The sequence below is a fragment of the Podarcis vaucheri genome (assembly GCF_965113315.1).
Source record: "Podarcis vaucheri genome assembly, chromosome: W".
Taxonomy (NCBI): domain Eukaryota; kingdom Metazoa; phylum Chordata; class Lepidosauria; order Squamata; family Lacertidae; genus Podarcis; species Podarcis vaucheri.
This window is the reverse complement of record NC_138757.1, coordinates 1,567,262-1,584,359: the sequence shown is the minus strand read 5'-3', so window position 1 is coordinate 1,584,359 and position 17,098 is coordinate 1,567,262. Positions and strand designations below refer to the sequence as shown.

General features: G+C 43.2%; 1 protein-coding gene across 2 annotated transcripts in view; it reads right to left on the bottom strand.

Moving 5' to 3' along the window:
• The window catches only part of LOC309523293 (putative helicase senataxin), a 314,428-nt gene extending 297,843 nt beyond the window's left edge, over positions 1–16,585 (bottom strand). For both annotated transcript variants that reach the window (XM_082207068.1, XM_082207067.1), the window contains exon 1: positions 16,512–16,585. The gene's annotated coding sequence lies outside the window, so the exon portion shown is untranslated. The remainder of the gene's footprint in view (positions 1–16,511) is intronic.
• Between the last annotated feature and the right edge of the window lie 513 nt (positions 16,586–17,098).

Sequence of the window (17,098 nt, the reverse complement as noted above, 5' to 3'; positions counted from 1 at the left end):
GTCATGTTGTGTGGATGCTTGATTATCGTCTTCCAAAGCAACTACTCTATTCTGAACTTAAAAATGGAAAGTGTAATGCTGGTGGTCAACAAAAGACGTTTGAAGACTGTCTCAAGGCAAATCTTTAAAAAGTAGTATAAACGCAGACATCTGGGAAATACTGGCCTGCAAGCGCTCCAATTGGAGAACAGCCTTTACCAAAGGTGTCCTGGGCTTTGAAGACACTCGAACTCAGGACGCAAGGGAGAAACGTGCTAAGAGGAAGGCACACTTGGCAAATCCACACTGTGATCAACTCCCGCCCAGAAACCAATGTCCCCACTGTGGAAGGACTTATGGGTCCAGAATTGGCTTCCATAGTCACTTACGGACTCATTGTTAAATCCGTGTTTATGGAAGATAATCTTACTCGGCTACGAGTGATTGCCAAAGAAGGAGGAGGAGGATTCAGCTATTGATGTTATGTACTGGAGCTGAGAGGAGGACATTTGTCAGTGTTTTTATGTGATTGCTATCAAGTTGATTATTTTTTTGTGTGTTCTTTCATTTAGTGAGCTTGTAAAATGTAGTAAAATTAAAGGAATGGCACAAAGAGTTGACTGGTCAGCCAGAAAGTGATGTAAAATAGTACTATCAAGTGAACAGTTATGAAGAAATTAGAATAAAAAATGGTGAAAACTTAACCAAAGGTGGCATTCCTACATTTTTGATGAGGTGTAAGGAGACTTAGACAAGGAGAAGGGGACGACAGAGGACGAGATGGTTGGATGGTGTTCTCGAAGCTACCAGCATGAGTTTGACCAAACTGCGGGAGGCAGTGGAGGACAGAAGTGCCTGGGGTGCTCTGGTCCATGGGGTCACAAAGAGGCGGACACGACTAAACGACTAAACAACAACAAGGAGACTTAGTCACTACAAAATCAGACTGGTAAAGGCAGGAAAAGGTGCACAACAGCAAGTGACGATAGAAGAACTGAGAGACTGTACCTACGTGACAGAAGAAAATCATCTGGGTGTATACAAGATGACATGGAGCAACGTAATGTGAAGTTGACTGCTAGCACTGTTCAGCGCAGATTGAAGGAATATGGTCTAAATGCTAGAATTCCATGGAATAATAATAATAATTTATTATTTCTACCCCGCCCATCTGGCTGGGTTTCCCCAGACACTCAGGGAGGCTTCCAACAAAAGATTAAAAATACAGTAAAACATCAGTCATTAAAAACTTCCCTAAACAGGGCTGCCTTCAGGTGTCTTCTAAATGTCAGATAGTTGTTTATTTCTTTGACATCTGATGGGAGGGCGTTCCACAGGGCGGGCGCCACTACCGAGAAGGCCCTCTGCCTAGTTCCCTGTAACGTGGCTTCTCACACTGAGGGAACCGCCAGAAGGCCCTCTGGGCTGGACCTCAGTGTCTGGGCAGAACGATGGGGATGGAGACGCTCCTTCAGGTATCCTGGACCGAGGCCATTTAGGGCTTTCAAGGTCAGCACCAAGACTTTGAATTGTGCTTGGAAACGTACTGGGAGCCAATGTAGGTCTTTCAAGACTGGTGTTATGTGGTCTCGGCAGCCGCTCCCTGTCACCATTGTTTTTTAAAAAGGCATTGTTATCTCTCAAACAAAGGTTGAAAAGATTAAACTGGGCTAAAACCCATGTTAACTGGACAGCGGAACAATGGGACAGTGCTATTTGGAGTGATGAAACCCAAATCTCTTTGCTTAGTAGTGATGGCATGAAATATGTGAGAAGAATCAGAGGAGATTTACATCCTACTTGCATTACACCTACCATGATCTGGGGTTGTGTGACAGCAAAAGGTGTGAGCAGAATTTGCATCATTAATGGGAATGTAAATGCCCCAAAATACATAGCCCAGAGACCTTAACCCAGGGCTCAGCAAACTTTTTCAGCAGGTGGCCGGTCCACTGTCCCTCAGACCTTGTGGGGGGCCGGACTATATTTTGAAAAAAAGGAATTAATGCATTCCTATGCCCCACAAATAACCCAGAGATGCATTTAAAATAAAAGCACACATTCTACTCATGTAAAAACATGCTGATTCCCGGACCACCCGCGGGCCAGATTTAGAAGGTGATTGGGCCGGATCTGGCCCCCGGGCCTTAGTTTGCCTACCCATGCCTTAACCCAATCCAAAATCTATGGAGCCGACTAAACAACCTTGTCAGTCAGAAGCAACTCAGCAATAAAACCCAATTAATAGAGGCAATAATTCAATCTGGGTTTCACATTATTACAACTGCAGAACTAAAGAAACTTGGTTCACTCCATGGGAAGGCGTTGTAAGACCGTAATTAAAGCTAAAGGTTACCCAACTAAGTATTAACTGACATGGTGAGAATTTTTGTATATCTCATTTTTTCTATGTGTTTCATGTTTCTTCTTGATGACTGCTGTTGTAATAAATAATCCTTCATAAAATTTATTGCATTACATTCTTCATTAAATTATCTTTCCATTGATATATAATTTTATGGTATTACTCCAAAAACTAGTGGTGTTATGAGCCATCAAACCTCGGAGATACACTTTTCCCAAAAGGTTTCCACAATTTTGGCCACTAGTGTATACAGAGTGCCTCCTACATTCCTCACAGAAAGTAAACTTTTCATTCAAGAGCCAGTGTGGTGTAGTGGTTAAGAGCGGTAGTCTCGTAATCTGGGGAACCGGGTTCGCTTCCCTGCTCCTCCACATGCAGCTGCTGGGTGACCTTGGGCCAGTCACACTTCTCTGAAGTCTCCCAGCCCCACTCACCTCACAGAGTGTTTGTTGTGGGGGAGGAAGGGAGAGGAGATTGTTAGCCGCTTTGAGACTCCTGAAGGGGAGTGAAAGGCGGGATATCAAATCCAAACTCCTCCTCTTCTTCTTCTTCTTCTTCTTCTTCTTCTTCTTCTTCTTCTTCTACTATGAATTTCACATTGGGCAGCATGGGCACCACAGAGTGCAGACATCATATGGGGACAGATAAAGGGAGAGCAGCATTAAAGAAAAGAAGACCAGATTCTGTAAGTGAGAGCAAGTAACATAACGGGGAGACTTGTTTGGAACAAACAGTGACTGATTCCCTACACCGGCAAGCAAGCACCATCTTGTAGCAAAGTGATTGGAAGACCCAGCCCCAGAAATCTTTTTGTCTTTGCAGACAAGTTATTTATGATTTACTGTACAGAGAACACAGACAGGCAAAGCAGCAAAAGCTTCCCACAAAGGATTTGCCCATCTGCCACACACCTTTGCTTTGGGCAGTGTACAGAGAAGAGGCAACATGCAGAGCATCCCAGAATGGCTTCCCAGAGCCCATCACCAAGAGTATCCTGCTACTGCTGCCACTGTCCACTCCACACCTGCTCTTTCAATCTTCCAGGGGTCATCCAGATGGTGAACACAGGAGCAGCCACCTCACTGCTTCACCGGAATTTTATAGGTGCTACAGTAACACTCACTTGCCTTGTATGGAGGCAGTGGCCCCCTTTTTCTCCCAGAGTCCCACACCAACATTTGGAAGGCATTCTGCTTCCCACGTAGGGGACTTGAGAGGGTGGTGAAGGGGAGGGGGAGAGACATGCTCTGCTGCTATGGGGGTAGTTAGGAGGGTCAGAGGCTGGTGGGAATGCAGTAGCAGAGGAAGATACTCAGAGGCAGCGGGGAGCAACCTAGAAACCAAGTCAGGACTGGGGCTCAATTTCATATACTTGTCTGTTTGGAAGTATAAGTGACAGAGAGGACATAGGAAGTTGCTTTGTGGTGCTGAGGACCATTGGCCCAACTTTCTCAGTATTGCATACCCTTGCACCCCCTTCAAGTATCCCTATTTTCCAGGGAGAGTCCCAGAATTACGAAAGCCATCCTGGCTTCTGATTTGAACTGGGAATGTCCCTGTTTCCCCATGTCAGTGCTGCCGCCACCAAATTCAGGGAGGAGCCAGCACTTGTCCTGAGCTGCGGCGGTGAGGGAGCATCCTGTGGACTCTCCATGGCCATTGCCGCCGCCACCAACCCCCTCCCCTGGGTAGCTCATAGCGGCTGCTGGAGAACGGGTGAGGATGTGGAATGTTGGAGGGCAGAGTATTAGCTACACTGAACCACTTCCCTGAGGGCACCACTGAAAACTACAAAGGCTTACATCTCCAGAAGCACTGATGTCCATATCACATTCACTTGGGTATCACTCATTGGAGCCAACTCCTTGGGGTCGAGGTACATTCGGCCCAGGATTCAAAACGAACACGTGCTTTTTGCAATTCAATAGCGCCACCTTGCAACCAAGTTTAGATTTCCTGTTGCAATGTTGCGACCAAAATCTCCAGCAAGGGCAACATCCCTAAGAGCAAGCACAAAAGCTGAAAACCTGTTACCAGGTTGTTGAGCTTAAGGCACTCTGCAAGAAGCCTTTAGATACGCAGGAAGAAGAAATCTGATTCCATTGTGCTACTGTTTGCAAGAGCTGCAAAGCAAATTGTCTGCTGGTCTGCTGTAGAAAAAACAGCAGAGCAGCTGGTTTTTTCAGCCCACCCCCACACCTCCCCTCCAGAGCTACTTGTGTTTAAGCAATGACCTTGGTGAGATAAAGAGCTCAGCCAAGAACAGCAAAGCCAGAGGAACAGAGGCTCCCTCTCCATAGCAACAAGACCAGATTTACATACCTCACAGAAAAAGGGGACTATGACTCAGTTGAGGGAGTCAGTAAGTAGACTTACAAGACTCTCCCCAGACTTCAAAAAAGAGCCAGAATAAACGGTCCTTAGAACAGAAGATGGACCAACAAAACAAAGATGCTGCAGATAGTGTGGAAGCTATGGGACTTAGGGAAAACTTCCCACTGACAGGCACAAAGGCTCATAACGTAGTATCATGCTGCTCCTTTGCCTCTATGCTGACCTTGGAATCCTCACACATGTTCATCAGTGGATGAACCATCAGAAAGACTTGATCCACTAATTCAACTTGGCTCAGATAGAGAGCATTTATTAAGAGAGACTCTGAATACAGTCCTGGATGAACATCAGACAGACCATAATGGTGACATGAAAGAACTTACACCACATATGCATACAGGCTGTGTGGACTATGAAGTAGACCTGCGCACGTTATACAAATCACACCACAGCAGCGAGCATCAGGAATCTGCAAACCTTAAATATCTGGCACAAGAACCTCTAGAGAATGGTGAGCAAGAAACTGCTGTGCAAATATTTCCTGCTCGGCAAGAACAGCTACATGGCCAAAAGAATAACTTGCATCTACCTGATGTTTCTTATCAGGAGACTCTTCAAGAGTTCGACCTTCCAATATTATTAAAAGAGTCAGAGCAATTAAATAAAGATGTTCCAATTGAAGGATTTTACAAAAGCCAATCATTTTGTCAAAATGAGATAACCTGCATAGAGACCCCAATGGAATGACTATTATTGTTATTCATTCATCCAAGGTCCATGGACTGTTACAACAGTTAAAACACAATTATTTAAAAGCAATTTGAAACAATTTACTGTCAAAGAAATAAGGTGGCTTCTAAAAATATGCCCAAGCAGGCAAATGCATAATTTTGCAGCCAGCCAACCCTTGTTGATTTTTTTTTTTGGGGGGGGTGGAGGCAACCAGATGGGGAGAAATGGATTCAAGTCCCTTTTTAACTTTAAAAATTCAGAGTAGGGGACTTCCGGGGGCGGCGCAAACGGCAATGGCGGTCCTCTTTGCTCTGTAAAGGGGAAGCTCCGCAGAAACGGGTCGTCCGCTATGGCGAAGCGGAGACCCTTGCTGGAAAACCACAGGCAGCGATAGCCTGTGGCCGTGGGACTCGGCGGGCACCATCAGCGCCCCCTGAAACGTTGAAGGAACCCCGTAAGGGGCTCCGGAGCGCGAAAGGGCTGGCGCGGTGCTGTGAGTCGATCGCTCTTTCTGTGGAGTGAAGCCGCAAAGCTGCTGTCGGTGAGCGCTGACCCTTTTCCTGGGAACATTCGGCTATAAAACAACATCCCGTGAGTAGGGAAACCTATTGAATTTGGGACTAAACTTATTTGAGATTTGGCTGAAGCGGGAGACGCAACCAGGAAGTCCGTCTCCCGGCACTGTTTAAAGATTCAAAGCAAAGACTTTAAACTCTCTAATGCCTTTGAAGCTGTGATTTTTAAAAGGAACTAACCCGTGCATCAATTGAGTTGATTTTGCTTTGACACTAGTGGATATTATCTTCCTATTTGTGGATGCTTTTTTACCTCTTCCTCAGTGGATTTACAAATATACCAAGAAACCCCGGCAGTCGGGCTGCCAGACTATTAGAACTGTCAGACTGTGGACTTTGTTACATTGGATTGCTACATTGGATTGCTAGCTGAACTGCTACATTGTTATATTGAACCTGCACTTTCTAGAGACATTGTAAGTACTTTAAAGATCAACTCTGCAAAGGTTAAAGGATCTGGAGGACTTTTGGGACTTTGAGGCTGTTTGACATTGTTATCAATGCTTAAGGGAATTGGAGTAACTTGGAAAAAATTCTGCATGAACAATAGCTTTGTTTCCTCCCTTAAGAAATATTTAAACGCCCTCTAGAGGAACTTTGGATTATAACTACTGGGGGTTTTTCTTCTTCTCTGCTTTTTTTTTTTAACTGTGGACTTGTGAATTCCCATGGGAATCGCATACTGACTGACCTTGACACGTAGACAGAAGTGGGATGAGTGGAACTGGGAGAACAAGATCAGCCAAAGCTAAATCACAACAAACTACTATAATCTCACAGCTGCGCAGATCATCTGTCCCTATTGTCTCTGTGGCACAAGAGGAAGAATTAGAGCAAGCTAGGCCGGACGGAATGGCTACAGGAGGGGACTCTCCTTCAATATTAGATAAAATCTTTGAAAAATTGGAGGGCCTGAGTAAGCAAGTGGCTGAACAATCATCTAAAATTGACCAAAACACAGCTAGTGTTAACAATTTGACCCAACAAGTCGCTTTAAATGCACAATCAATTGGGAAATTATTGGAAGCCACCACAGAAAATCGTAAATAAGCCGAGGAGGCCAAGCAGAAAGCAGAGGCTGTGCAAGAGGAAGTAAAACCTATGCGCAAGCAGATTGGCGAACACCAGGCATACCTGTCTATGATAGAATTAAGAAGTAAGGAAAATAACTTGAGACTGAGGTCAGTTCCAGAACATGAAAAAGGGGATTTAGCTGAATACTTGACAAAGGAATTTACAGAATTTTGGCCTTTGGAAAAAAGATAAAAACTTTAAAATTGTAAGTGCATTCAGACTTGGAAAAGGAGGGAGGAAGGGCAAGTTTAGAGACTGCCTGATCTCTCTGAGAACGAAGGAAGAAAGAGATAAGATACTGAGTGCACATTTTCAGAAGACCCTTGAAATTCAGGATTTGAGAGTGGAAATCTACAAAGATATCCCGAAACACTTATTGGAACTTAGATCTTGCTACGGAGATCTGGTGAAATTGCTGAGAAGTAACAGAATTGTCTTTAGGTGGGAGTTCCCCCAGGGACTATCTTTTACTTTTAGAGGGAAGAAAGTGAAAATCAAAACAGCTGAAGACAAGGAAAAGTTTTTGAGTGACCACGGAGAAGACCTTCAGAAAGGGATTGTAGAAGAACCAGGAGCCTCAGGATCTGGGCTACTAAGATTCACACCCACACCCTCGGGGCCTGAAGAGCAGGAGAGAGAGATACCACCACTACCAAAGGGAGAATAGAATTGTCCAAGATGTCACTGCAGTTACTAAGCTGGAATATTCATGGCTTTAACTCTCCAGAGAAAAGGAGGAAGATCTTCCATTTATTAAAAAAGGAACAATTAGATATTATTTGCCTACAGGAAACACATGTGATTAGGCTCCATAGGAAAGTGCTAATTAATAAGAGATTAGGCCAAGAATTTATTTCATCTGACCGAGTGAAGAAGAGAGGAGTTGTGATATATGCAAAAGAGAGCCTGTCACCAAAATTTCTTTTTAAAGATGAGCAAGGAAGAATCTTGGCAATTGAAATTCAAGTACAAGGGGGGAAATTCCTGATTTTGGGGATTTACGCACCAAATGAGGGGAAATCGGAATTTTATAAGAAGCTGCATGAAACAATGTTGGACTATATGGACTATAATAACATCATTATGATGGGCGATATGAATGGAGTGGTATCTACGAATATGGACAAAGCGCAAAGTCAAAGTATGACAAAAGACGGCAGACTGCCAAAAACTTTTTTTGAATTAACTGACAATATGGATTTGGTTGACATCTGGAGGACAAAGAACCCCTTGGGAAGAGAGGGGACATTCTTCTCTGAAGCTAAAATGACATGGACAAGAATCGACCAAATATGGATAACTAGAGGACTGGCACCTAAGACTAGAAAGGTGGAAATCTGCCCAAAAACCTGCTCCGACCACAACGCAGTAAAGATGGAAATGAAACTAACTTCAACTGGTTCCTTTAGATGGAAGATGAATGACACCTTACTAAGAGATCAGGAGGTTGTTAAGAAGGCCCAAAAGACCTTGAGTGATTATTTTGAAATAAATCTGAAAACTACAGTGGAAAAAAGAGTAATCTGGGATGCAAGCAAAGCGGTCATGAGGGGGTTTCTGATACAACAGAATGTGATAAAGAAAAGAGCTCAGAATGAGAAAAAAGATAAGATCTTGGAGAAAATAAAAGAAGGAGAGAAAAAATTAAGATCGAAACCAAAGTCACAGGAGATTCTGAGAGAAATTAAACTTTATCAAGCACAATATACAAAATTGATAAACCAGGAAGTTGAATGGAAAATCAAACAAATGAAACAAAGGACTTTTGAATCGGCAAATAAATGTGGAAAACTGCTAGCATGGCAGTTGAAAAAGAGACAGAAATTGAATACGGTTACCAACTTAGAGATTGAAGGGAGAAATATTCAGAACCCTGTGGAGATCAGAAAATGTTTCCAGAGATATTTTAAACAACTTTATACCCAAGGGCCGCAAAAAGAGACTGAGATAGACCAATTTTTAAGAAACAACGGATTATCAAAAATATCTCAAGAAAATAAGATAATACTGAACTATAAAATAACAGAACAAGAGATTGAAGGTGCCATTCAGAATATGCAATTGGGCAAATCTCCAGGGCCGGATGGGCTAACCTCCAAGTATTATAAGATCTTGAAAGACTATCTGATTCAACCATTGAAGGAGGTCTGCAATGAGATTATGGAGGGGAAGAAGGCACCGGAATCGTGGAAAGAAGCTTTCATCACACTTATACCTAAATCTGAAACTGAAAAGACACAACTTAAGAACTACCGTCCCATTTCCCTTTTAAATGTGGATTACAAAATTTTTGCAGATATTTTAGCAAATAGATTAAAAAGAGTGTTAAATGAAGTGATTCATAAAGACCAGGCAGGCTTTCTCCCAGGCAGACATTTGTCTGATAATACAAGGAACATTATCGACATTTTGGAACTTTTGCAAATGAATACTAATACAAAAGCAGTGCTGATCTTTATTGATGCAGAGAAGGCCTTTGACAATATCTCATGGAATTTTATGAAGAAAAATCTTAAAGGGATGGGAGTGGGACGGGGGTTTGAAAATGGCATAGACGCAATTTATTCAGAACAAAAGGCAAAATTGATAGTCAATAATGTGATGACAGAAGAGTTTAAAATTGAGAAAGGAACACGACAGGGTTGCCCTATTTCCCCACTGTTATTTATTTCGGTCCTGGAGGTGCTCCTGAACATGATCAGAGGGGACTGGTTGGTTGAAGGAATCCAGGTCAGAGCCAAACAGTATAAACTTAAGGCTTTCGCAGATGACTTGGTTTTGACATTACAGGAGCCAGAATCTAGTACGAAAAGGGTGTTAGAACTGATTCAAGAATTTGGTCGGGTGGCAGGATTTAAATTAAACAAGCAGAAAACTAAGGTTTTGGGGAAAAACTTGACAATTTTGGAAAAAGAAAGGTTTCAGAAGGAGACAGAGTTAAATGTGGTTAAAAAGGTGAAATATCTAGGGGTTAATATGACGGCTAAAAACCTGAATTTATTTAAAGACAACTATGAAAAATGTTGGTCAGAAATCAAAAAGGATTTAGAAATTTGGTCAAAACTGAAGCTTTCCTTGTTGGGTTGAATTGCTGCTATAAAGATGAATGTATTGCCAAAAATGTTGTTTTTGTTTCAGACCTTGCAGATTGTGGACAAGATGGAATGTTTCAAGAGGTGGCAGAGAGATATCTCTAGGTTTGTTTGGCAGGGCAAAAAGCCCAGAATAAAATTTAAAATATTAACTGATGCTAAAGAAAGAGGGGGGTTTGCCCTGCCAGACATGAAACTGTATTATGAATCAGCAGCCTTCTGCTGGTTGAAAGACTGGCTACTTCTAGAGAACACTGATATCTTGGATTTGGAAGGGTTCAACAATGTGTTTGGGTGGCATGCATATTTGTGGTACGACAAGGTTAAAGCTCATAAAGCTTTTAAGAACCATATAGTCAGGAAGGCAGTGTTTAATGTCTGGACAAGATACAAAGATTTATTAGAAAGTAAGACCCGAAGGTGGTTGTCACCAATGGAAGCTAAGGCTCAGAAAAGACTTAATATGGAGGCCAACTGGCCAAAATATTGGGAGATAGTAGAAAAAGATGGAGACATATGGAAACTGCAGAGTTTTGAGAAATTGAAGGACAAAGTGCGAGATTGGTTACATTATGGTCAGATTAGGGAGGTCTTTAATAAGGACAAAAAAACAGGCTTCCAGGTGGAAAAATTGAAACTAGAAACAGAACTACACTACAACGGCTGGAGATTCTGCAAAACTCTTTTGCACGAAAGATACTGGGTCTCCCCAAGGGCTCGGCTGCTGCACAGTTGAGAACAGAACTGGGCCTCCCCTCCATTGTTGCGAGAGCCCACATTAGAATCATTAGTTTTTACTGTAAATTAATCAATGCCCCAGGTTCCCTACTAGCTAGGCAAGCCTTTTTAACTTGTTCTCATACCAACAAATGGTCCAAGGCCATGGAGACTATTACTGCACGCTACTCCCTCCCAGATCTCGACACGCTGTCATCTTGGCACCAACATAAAATCCGGGCCTGGATTCTTACAAGAGACGAGGCCATGGACCGGGCACAGTCCATTACAGCTCGCCTCTCCATGTGGCTCCCTAAAGTGAAAGTGGTAAGATCACTTGCCAACTACTTGATAGACCTGACGGAGCCCAATTTGAGAAGAGCGTTTACTATGGCCCGTTTCCATTCTATACCCACGGCCTTCCTGCAGGGGATCTACTCTAAGACCCCTATTACTCAGCGTTTATGTCCATGCACAATGAATGAAGTAGAGGACTTCATACACTTCTTTTTCCATTGCCCTATTTATGAGCTAATAAGACCTAAGCTCCTCCTTCTGATCCCGTCCACCATTACATCTAAGGAAGACTGTTTGAAATCGCTTCTTGTGGACGCAAATCCCCAAATTTCACGTGGGGTGGCAATCTTTATAGTGCAGGCTCTGAAACTCAGGGCTACTCTGACTGGGTAGTGTGTCCTAGACCTGGACCTGTTTTAATTCTTTTTATTAGTTTTTCAACCCAATGTGCCGAGACTATTTTGGGGCCATTTTATGTTTTATATACATCCGCATTTTAGATTCTTGGCGTTGGCAACCAAATCTTTACATTATTGTATTGTTGTTTTATTGCTATGGCCAATGGCTGATGCAAATAAAGATTCATTCAGATGGAGACATATGGAAACTGCAGAGTTTTGAGAAATTGAAGGACAAAGTGCGAGATTGGTTACATTATGGTCAGATTAGGGAGGTCTTTAATAAGGACAAAAAAACAGGCTTCCAGGTGGAAAAATTGAAACTAGAAACAGAACTGTTAGAACCAAAAACTAAGGTACTTTCAAGAATGTATAACTTGCTGTTAAAATGGAACACTCAGGATGAAACGGTTAAATCAGCTATGATAAAATGGGCTCAAGACATTGGCTACAATATTATGTTTGCTGACTGGGAGCGGTTATGGACCACCGGTGTGAAATTCACGGCATGTAATGCCTTGAAAGAAAATATTATGAAAATGATATACAGGTGGTACATGACCCCAGTCAAGCTTGCAAAAATATACCATTTGCCAGACAATAAGTGTTGGAAATGTAAAGAGACTGAAGGAACATTATTTCACCTTTGGTGGACGTGCCCAAAGGTTAAGGCCTTCTGGGAAATGATCTATAATGAACTAAAAAAGGTATTTAAATATACCTTCCTTAAGAAACCAGAGGCCTTCCTTTTGGGCATTGTCGGCCAAATGGTGCCAAAGAAGGACAGAACTTTCTTTATGTATGCGACAACAGCTGCAAGAATACTCATCACAAAGTACTGGAAGACAGAAGATTTGCCCACTCTGGAAGAATGGCAGACGCAACTGATAGACTACATGGAATTGGCAGAAATGACTGGCAGAATCCGAGACCTGGGAGAAGAGATAGTGGAAGAGGACTGGAAGAAATTTAAGGATTATTTGCAAAAGTATTGTAAACTGTATGAATGTTAGAATGATGCAGGATATAAAGATAACGTGGCATTAGTGACATATTTGAAAGGAGTATGCAAAATTGGTTTATAAGAACAAAGGTAAAATTTGAACAATATTATGTCAAGCTCAAATAACTGATAATAAAGGGGGGGAATTGGAGCCATAATAGCTGAAATGTGTAATATAAAATAAGATTTGAAAGAATGTGAAGTATTGCTGAATAAGATTTCGTAAATGGGAACACAGAAAAGGGAGATGTGAGGGAGTCAAGAAAGAGGGTTATGGAAATAATATCTAAGAAATTGAACCTTTTTAATGTCTTTTTTATGCCTTTTTTGTTTTTTGTACGCTTTGTATGTTTTTCTTGTCTTTTTTGGGGTTTTTTGATTGATTGTGATGGTGTTTTTCTTTCTTATTGGTTGTGAAGGTGAAGTTTGTTGCATTGTTTAAAACCTTTAATAAATATTTGTATTAAAAAAAATAAATAATTTCAGAGTAACCCTGGATCGGTCACTGTTTCTGAGACCAGTCAATCTCACAGAGCTGTTTGGTGGATAAAAAGTGGGGTGAGGAGGGAATAAACCTTCACCAGCACTAGGTACTACCGTTGCTAAGATTGGTGGTGGGGCTAACCTGCCCCCCCCCAATGTTTTATTCAAGTAGACACCCTTGCATGCTTAAGTTACAGTATAAAAAACCCCAATTGTGCAACGATACAATATAGCTCTGTATTTAGGATACTATCTAAAACGCTCCCCACTCCAATCCCCAGCAAGTGACAGGGTCATAGCCTGTCCCATCAGGCTCTCCTTTAAACCAATTCAGACCACTGTTTACACAGACTAGCAGCAACCATCCAGAGTTTCACACAGAGGACATTTCCAGGGCCACCTGGAGATGCTGGGGATTTAAACTGGGACCTTCTGCATGTGAAATACTGTATATGCTCTACCAGGAAATTATTTCAGCCTAGGTGGTTGCAGTGGGGATGGGGAAATATAAATGGGCAGTTCTCTGGTGGGTTGAAGTATGTGTCATAGGAGGTCAAACACACAAGAACCCTCTCCTGTGTGTGTGCAGATCAAGAAGGAAAGTCACATATTTGGGGGCTCTCCCCAGGTGTGTATTAGAAGGGAAGCAGCAAATGCATGGGGTGTTGTTGTTTTTGTGTGTGTGCGCACGCGCAAGAGAGATAAAAAAAATGGCGGGGAGACTCTTCTGTGCTGTTTAGCGGGGGAAACAATCATATGGGAAGAAAATGCAGAAAGGGGGGCTCCTGTGTGCCTGCTGTGAGGGGGAAACTGAGTTGCATGGAGAACAAATCAGGTGAGAAAATATGTCCGTTGAGGGCATGGGCGTAGCCTGTTGGGATATGAGTACTACGCAGCTGCGAACAAGCAGTTCAATGTTTACATCACATGATGGGTCTAACCGTGGGACAGGATGTTCCAAGCAATTCTCAGGGATTTGTTCTCTGTCTAATATGCGACCTTCCTGTTGTTTGTGTCGAGGAAGTCTAACGCAGTTGCTCGGAGGAGACTGAGTAAGCAGACATGCTTTTTGTACAGTGTACAGTCATGAATAAAGTAGAGATGAAATAGTCTACTTTCTGACTGTTTTCTTTCTCCTGCTGCTATGCAAGGGGGAAGGGGGTGTGCACCTTTCATCAGGGAGGTGTCACCTATCAAGATCTCCCTGGTCTGCCGGGATGCCAGCCAGGGTAGGTCACCGGCAAACAGGCCCCACCAAGCCTGGGAAGATGAGCCAGCCTTCCCAAGGGGGCCAGTTTCCAACAAGTGGTAGCACGTGGATGGTCGAGGCAACAAGGCAAGTAAGTCCATACAAAATACTTAGATGAGGTTCCGCCCCCCCCCCCCATAAATCCTGGCTACGCCCATGGTGAGGGGCAAAAAGTCAAACACATGCAGTGGGGGGACGGGGTCTCTGCGTGTCCATCAGGAGTAGAGATGTAAAATTTCCGGAAATTTTGAAGCCACGAGAAAAAACCGTTTCCCCTCTGTTTTTTCCCGGGGGGGAAATGGAAATTTTGGAAAAATTGAAAAAAAGGTCAGTGTGGAGTAGTTTTACAAATTGCATAAAACACAGTGTAGATAAAAGTATTATGCTTGCAATAAAACAGGTAACCAACCCCTTTTCCTCAAAAGCAACAAAAAAAGCAAGAAACCATCAACATTAAAAATAATCAGATTTGCCCCTTAGAACCAACAGCAAATAAATTTAAGGTCCACCTCAGTATTTAAGCTCCATAGAAGGTCTACCCTTTGAGTAGTGCTTAAAAAAAATCCAAAACAAAAACAAAACCAGAAGAAACAACATATACAGTTTATTCTATCTCATTTTTTGAACTACTGCTATCATTTTCCATTTCTTCTTCCTCTTCCTCTTTGTCATTTTTCTCATGGACTTCTAAAAAAAGGCTTTGAGGGAAAATGGGGGGGGGACACCTGTTTTCCCCCGTTTCCCCCCAGGTCTTTCAATCTCTACTTGACCACAGGCAGCGCAAAGCATAAGGCAATTTTTCTGCATGCCAGGCCAAGAAGTAACCAACATCCAGTTACTGAATAGTATGTTGCACTACGGCTTAAACTCTGAAAGGAAAAGGCGCGTATGTGGTTTTTTTATTGAATTTGTTATTATATATTATAAACCGGATGCGGGTGGCACTGTGGGTTAAACCACAGAGCCTAGAACTTGCCGATCAGAAGGTCGGTGGTTCAAATCCCCGCGACGGGGTGAGCTCCCGTTGCTCGGCCCCTGCTCCTGCCCACCTAGCAGTTCGAAAGAACGTCAAAGTGCAAGTACAGTGGTACCTTGGGTTAAGTACTTAATTTGTTCCAGAGGTCTGTTCTTAACCTGAAACTGTTCTTAACCTGAAGCACCACTTTAGCTAATGGGGCCTCCTGCTGCTGCTGCTGCTGCACCGCCGGAGCACGATTTCTGTTCTCATCCCACTCAGCAAAGTTCTTGACCCGAGGTACTATTTCTGGGTTAGCAGAGTCTGTAACCTGAAGCGTATGTAACCCAAGGTACCACTGTAGATCAATAGGTACCGCTCCGGCGGGAAGGTAAATGGCATTTCCGTGCGCTGCTCTGGTTCGCCAGAAGCGGCTTACTCATGCTGGCCACATGTCCCGGAAGCTGTAAAGCGAGATGAGCGCCACAACCCTAATGGTCAGGGGTCCCTTTACCTTTATTATAAACTGCATGATGGTAAGAGAGCTTTCTAAACAGTTTACAAAAATATACAACGGAATATTAAAATGATTGATAAAACACAGTTAAAAGCAGGTATTTAAGAGTATTCAAAAGATCTTTAAAGTCAGCAGTGGTAAATCACATGCAGCTTCTACGTGTTCAGATGGACTGGCCCTAACGAAAATGTTTTGAGCAGCACCCAGAAAGAGTACAGTGAGAGCACCTGCCTGGTGTCAGTTGGCACGGGGCACCAAAGTGTGGGTGCTGGAAGGCCTGGGGGGTGGGAAAATTGGGGGGAGGGAACAGTTTTTTTCAGTCCCCCCCCCAGCCATTTTTTTCCAGGAAAAAATTGGGGGGGAAGAGTGTGTGGAATATTCAACCTATATCAAACTTTTTTCCCCATTTTTCCGGAAAAAAGCGGCTTTGGAAAAAAACAGAAAATACCTGGGGTTTTTCCCCATTCCCCCCCCCCCAGGCCTTCCCATCTCTAGTCAGGAGAGAAACAGCCATATATAAGGAGAGCACCCCTCTCCTGGCATGGGGGAGAGGAGGAGAAGCAAAGGCACCTTCTGGGATGTGATAGAAATGACGGGGGAGGAATAAAAAAAAAAGTTGTGAGGAGTAGCTGAGAGAGAAGGAGAATAGAAGCACCAGCACCCCATAACAATAATTCATGATAATTAACTGTTGTTATGATGATGATTTTTTTGTACTCCCCCTTCACCACCGCCCCTTACCTGCTTCTCCGGGCAGGAGTCTCCGAGGCAGTCAGCTGCGCTCTCTCACTCCTTCCCAACCCTCACACCAACAGAAAATACTCATCCTAGGAGGTGGCCTCGCTCTCCTTCTGTCCCGCCTCTGACCGGAAAGAGTAAATTTTAGACCAGTATTAGGAAGAACCCCGGAGCCACTTCCGGCTCTGCTTCCCGCTTCTCGGTCTCCTTACGGACTCTGCATAGACTTAGAAATCTATGATTGTTCTCATTCTAGAGACGAGACTTCCGAGTTATCTAGGAAATGCCTTGCTCACACACTGCGGCTGCGCGATATGATTAGACTGAGGCAGAAGTAAAGCGAGGCGGGAATACGGGACTTGAGCACGGCGGTGATTGGGCGGCAGAGTCCTCACAGGAAAAGGGTAAAAGGCGGATCCAGCTGATTTTAAACGGATCCTCATGAATTCATGAGATTTTTTCATTCAAATTAAATAAAAACACCATGATACTGTAGGCCATGTCTTACTCTGTAGGGGGACTGGGTTAAAGGCGGATCTACACGGATCCTCATGGATCCTCCAGTTTTTAAAAAATAACTCCAACAAATC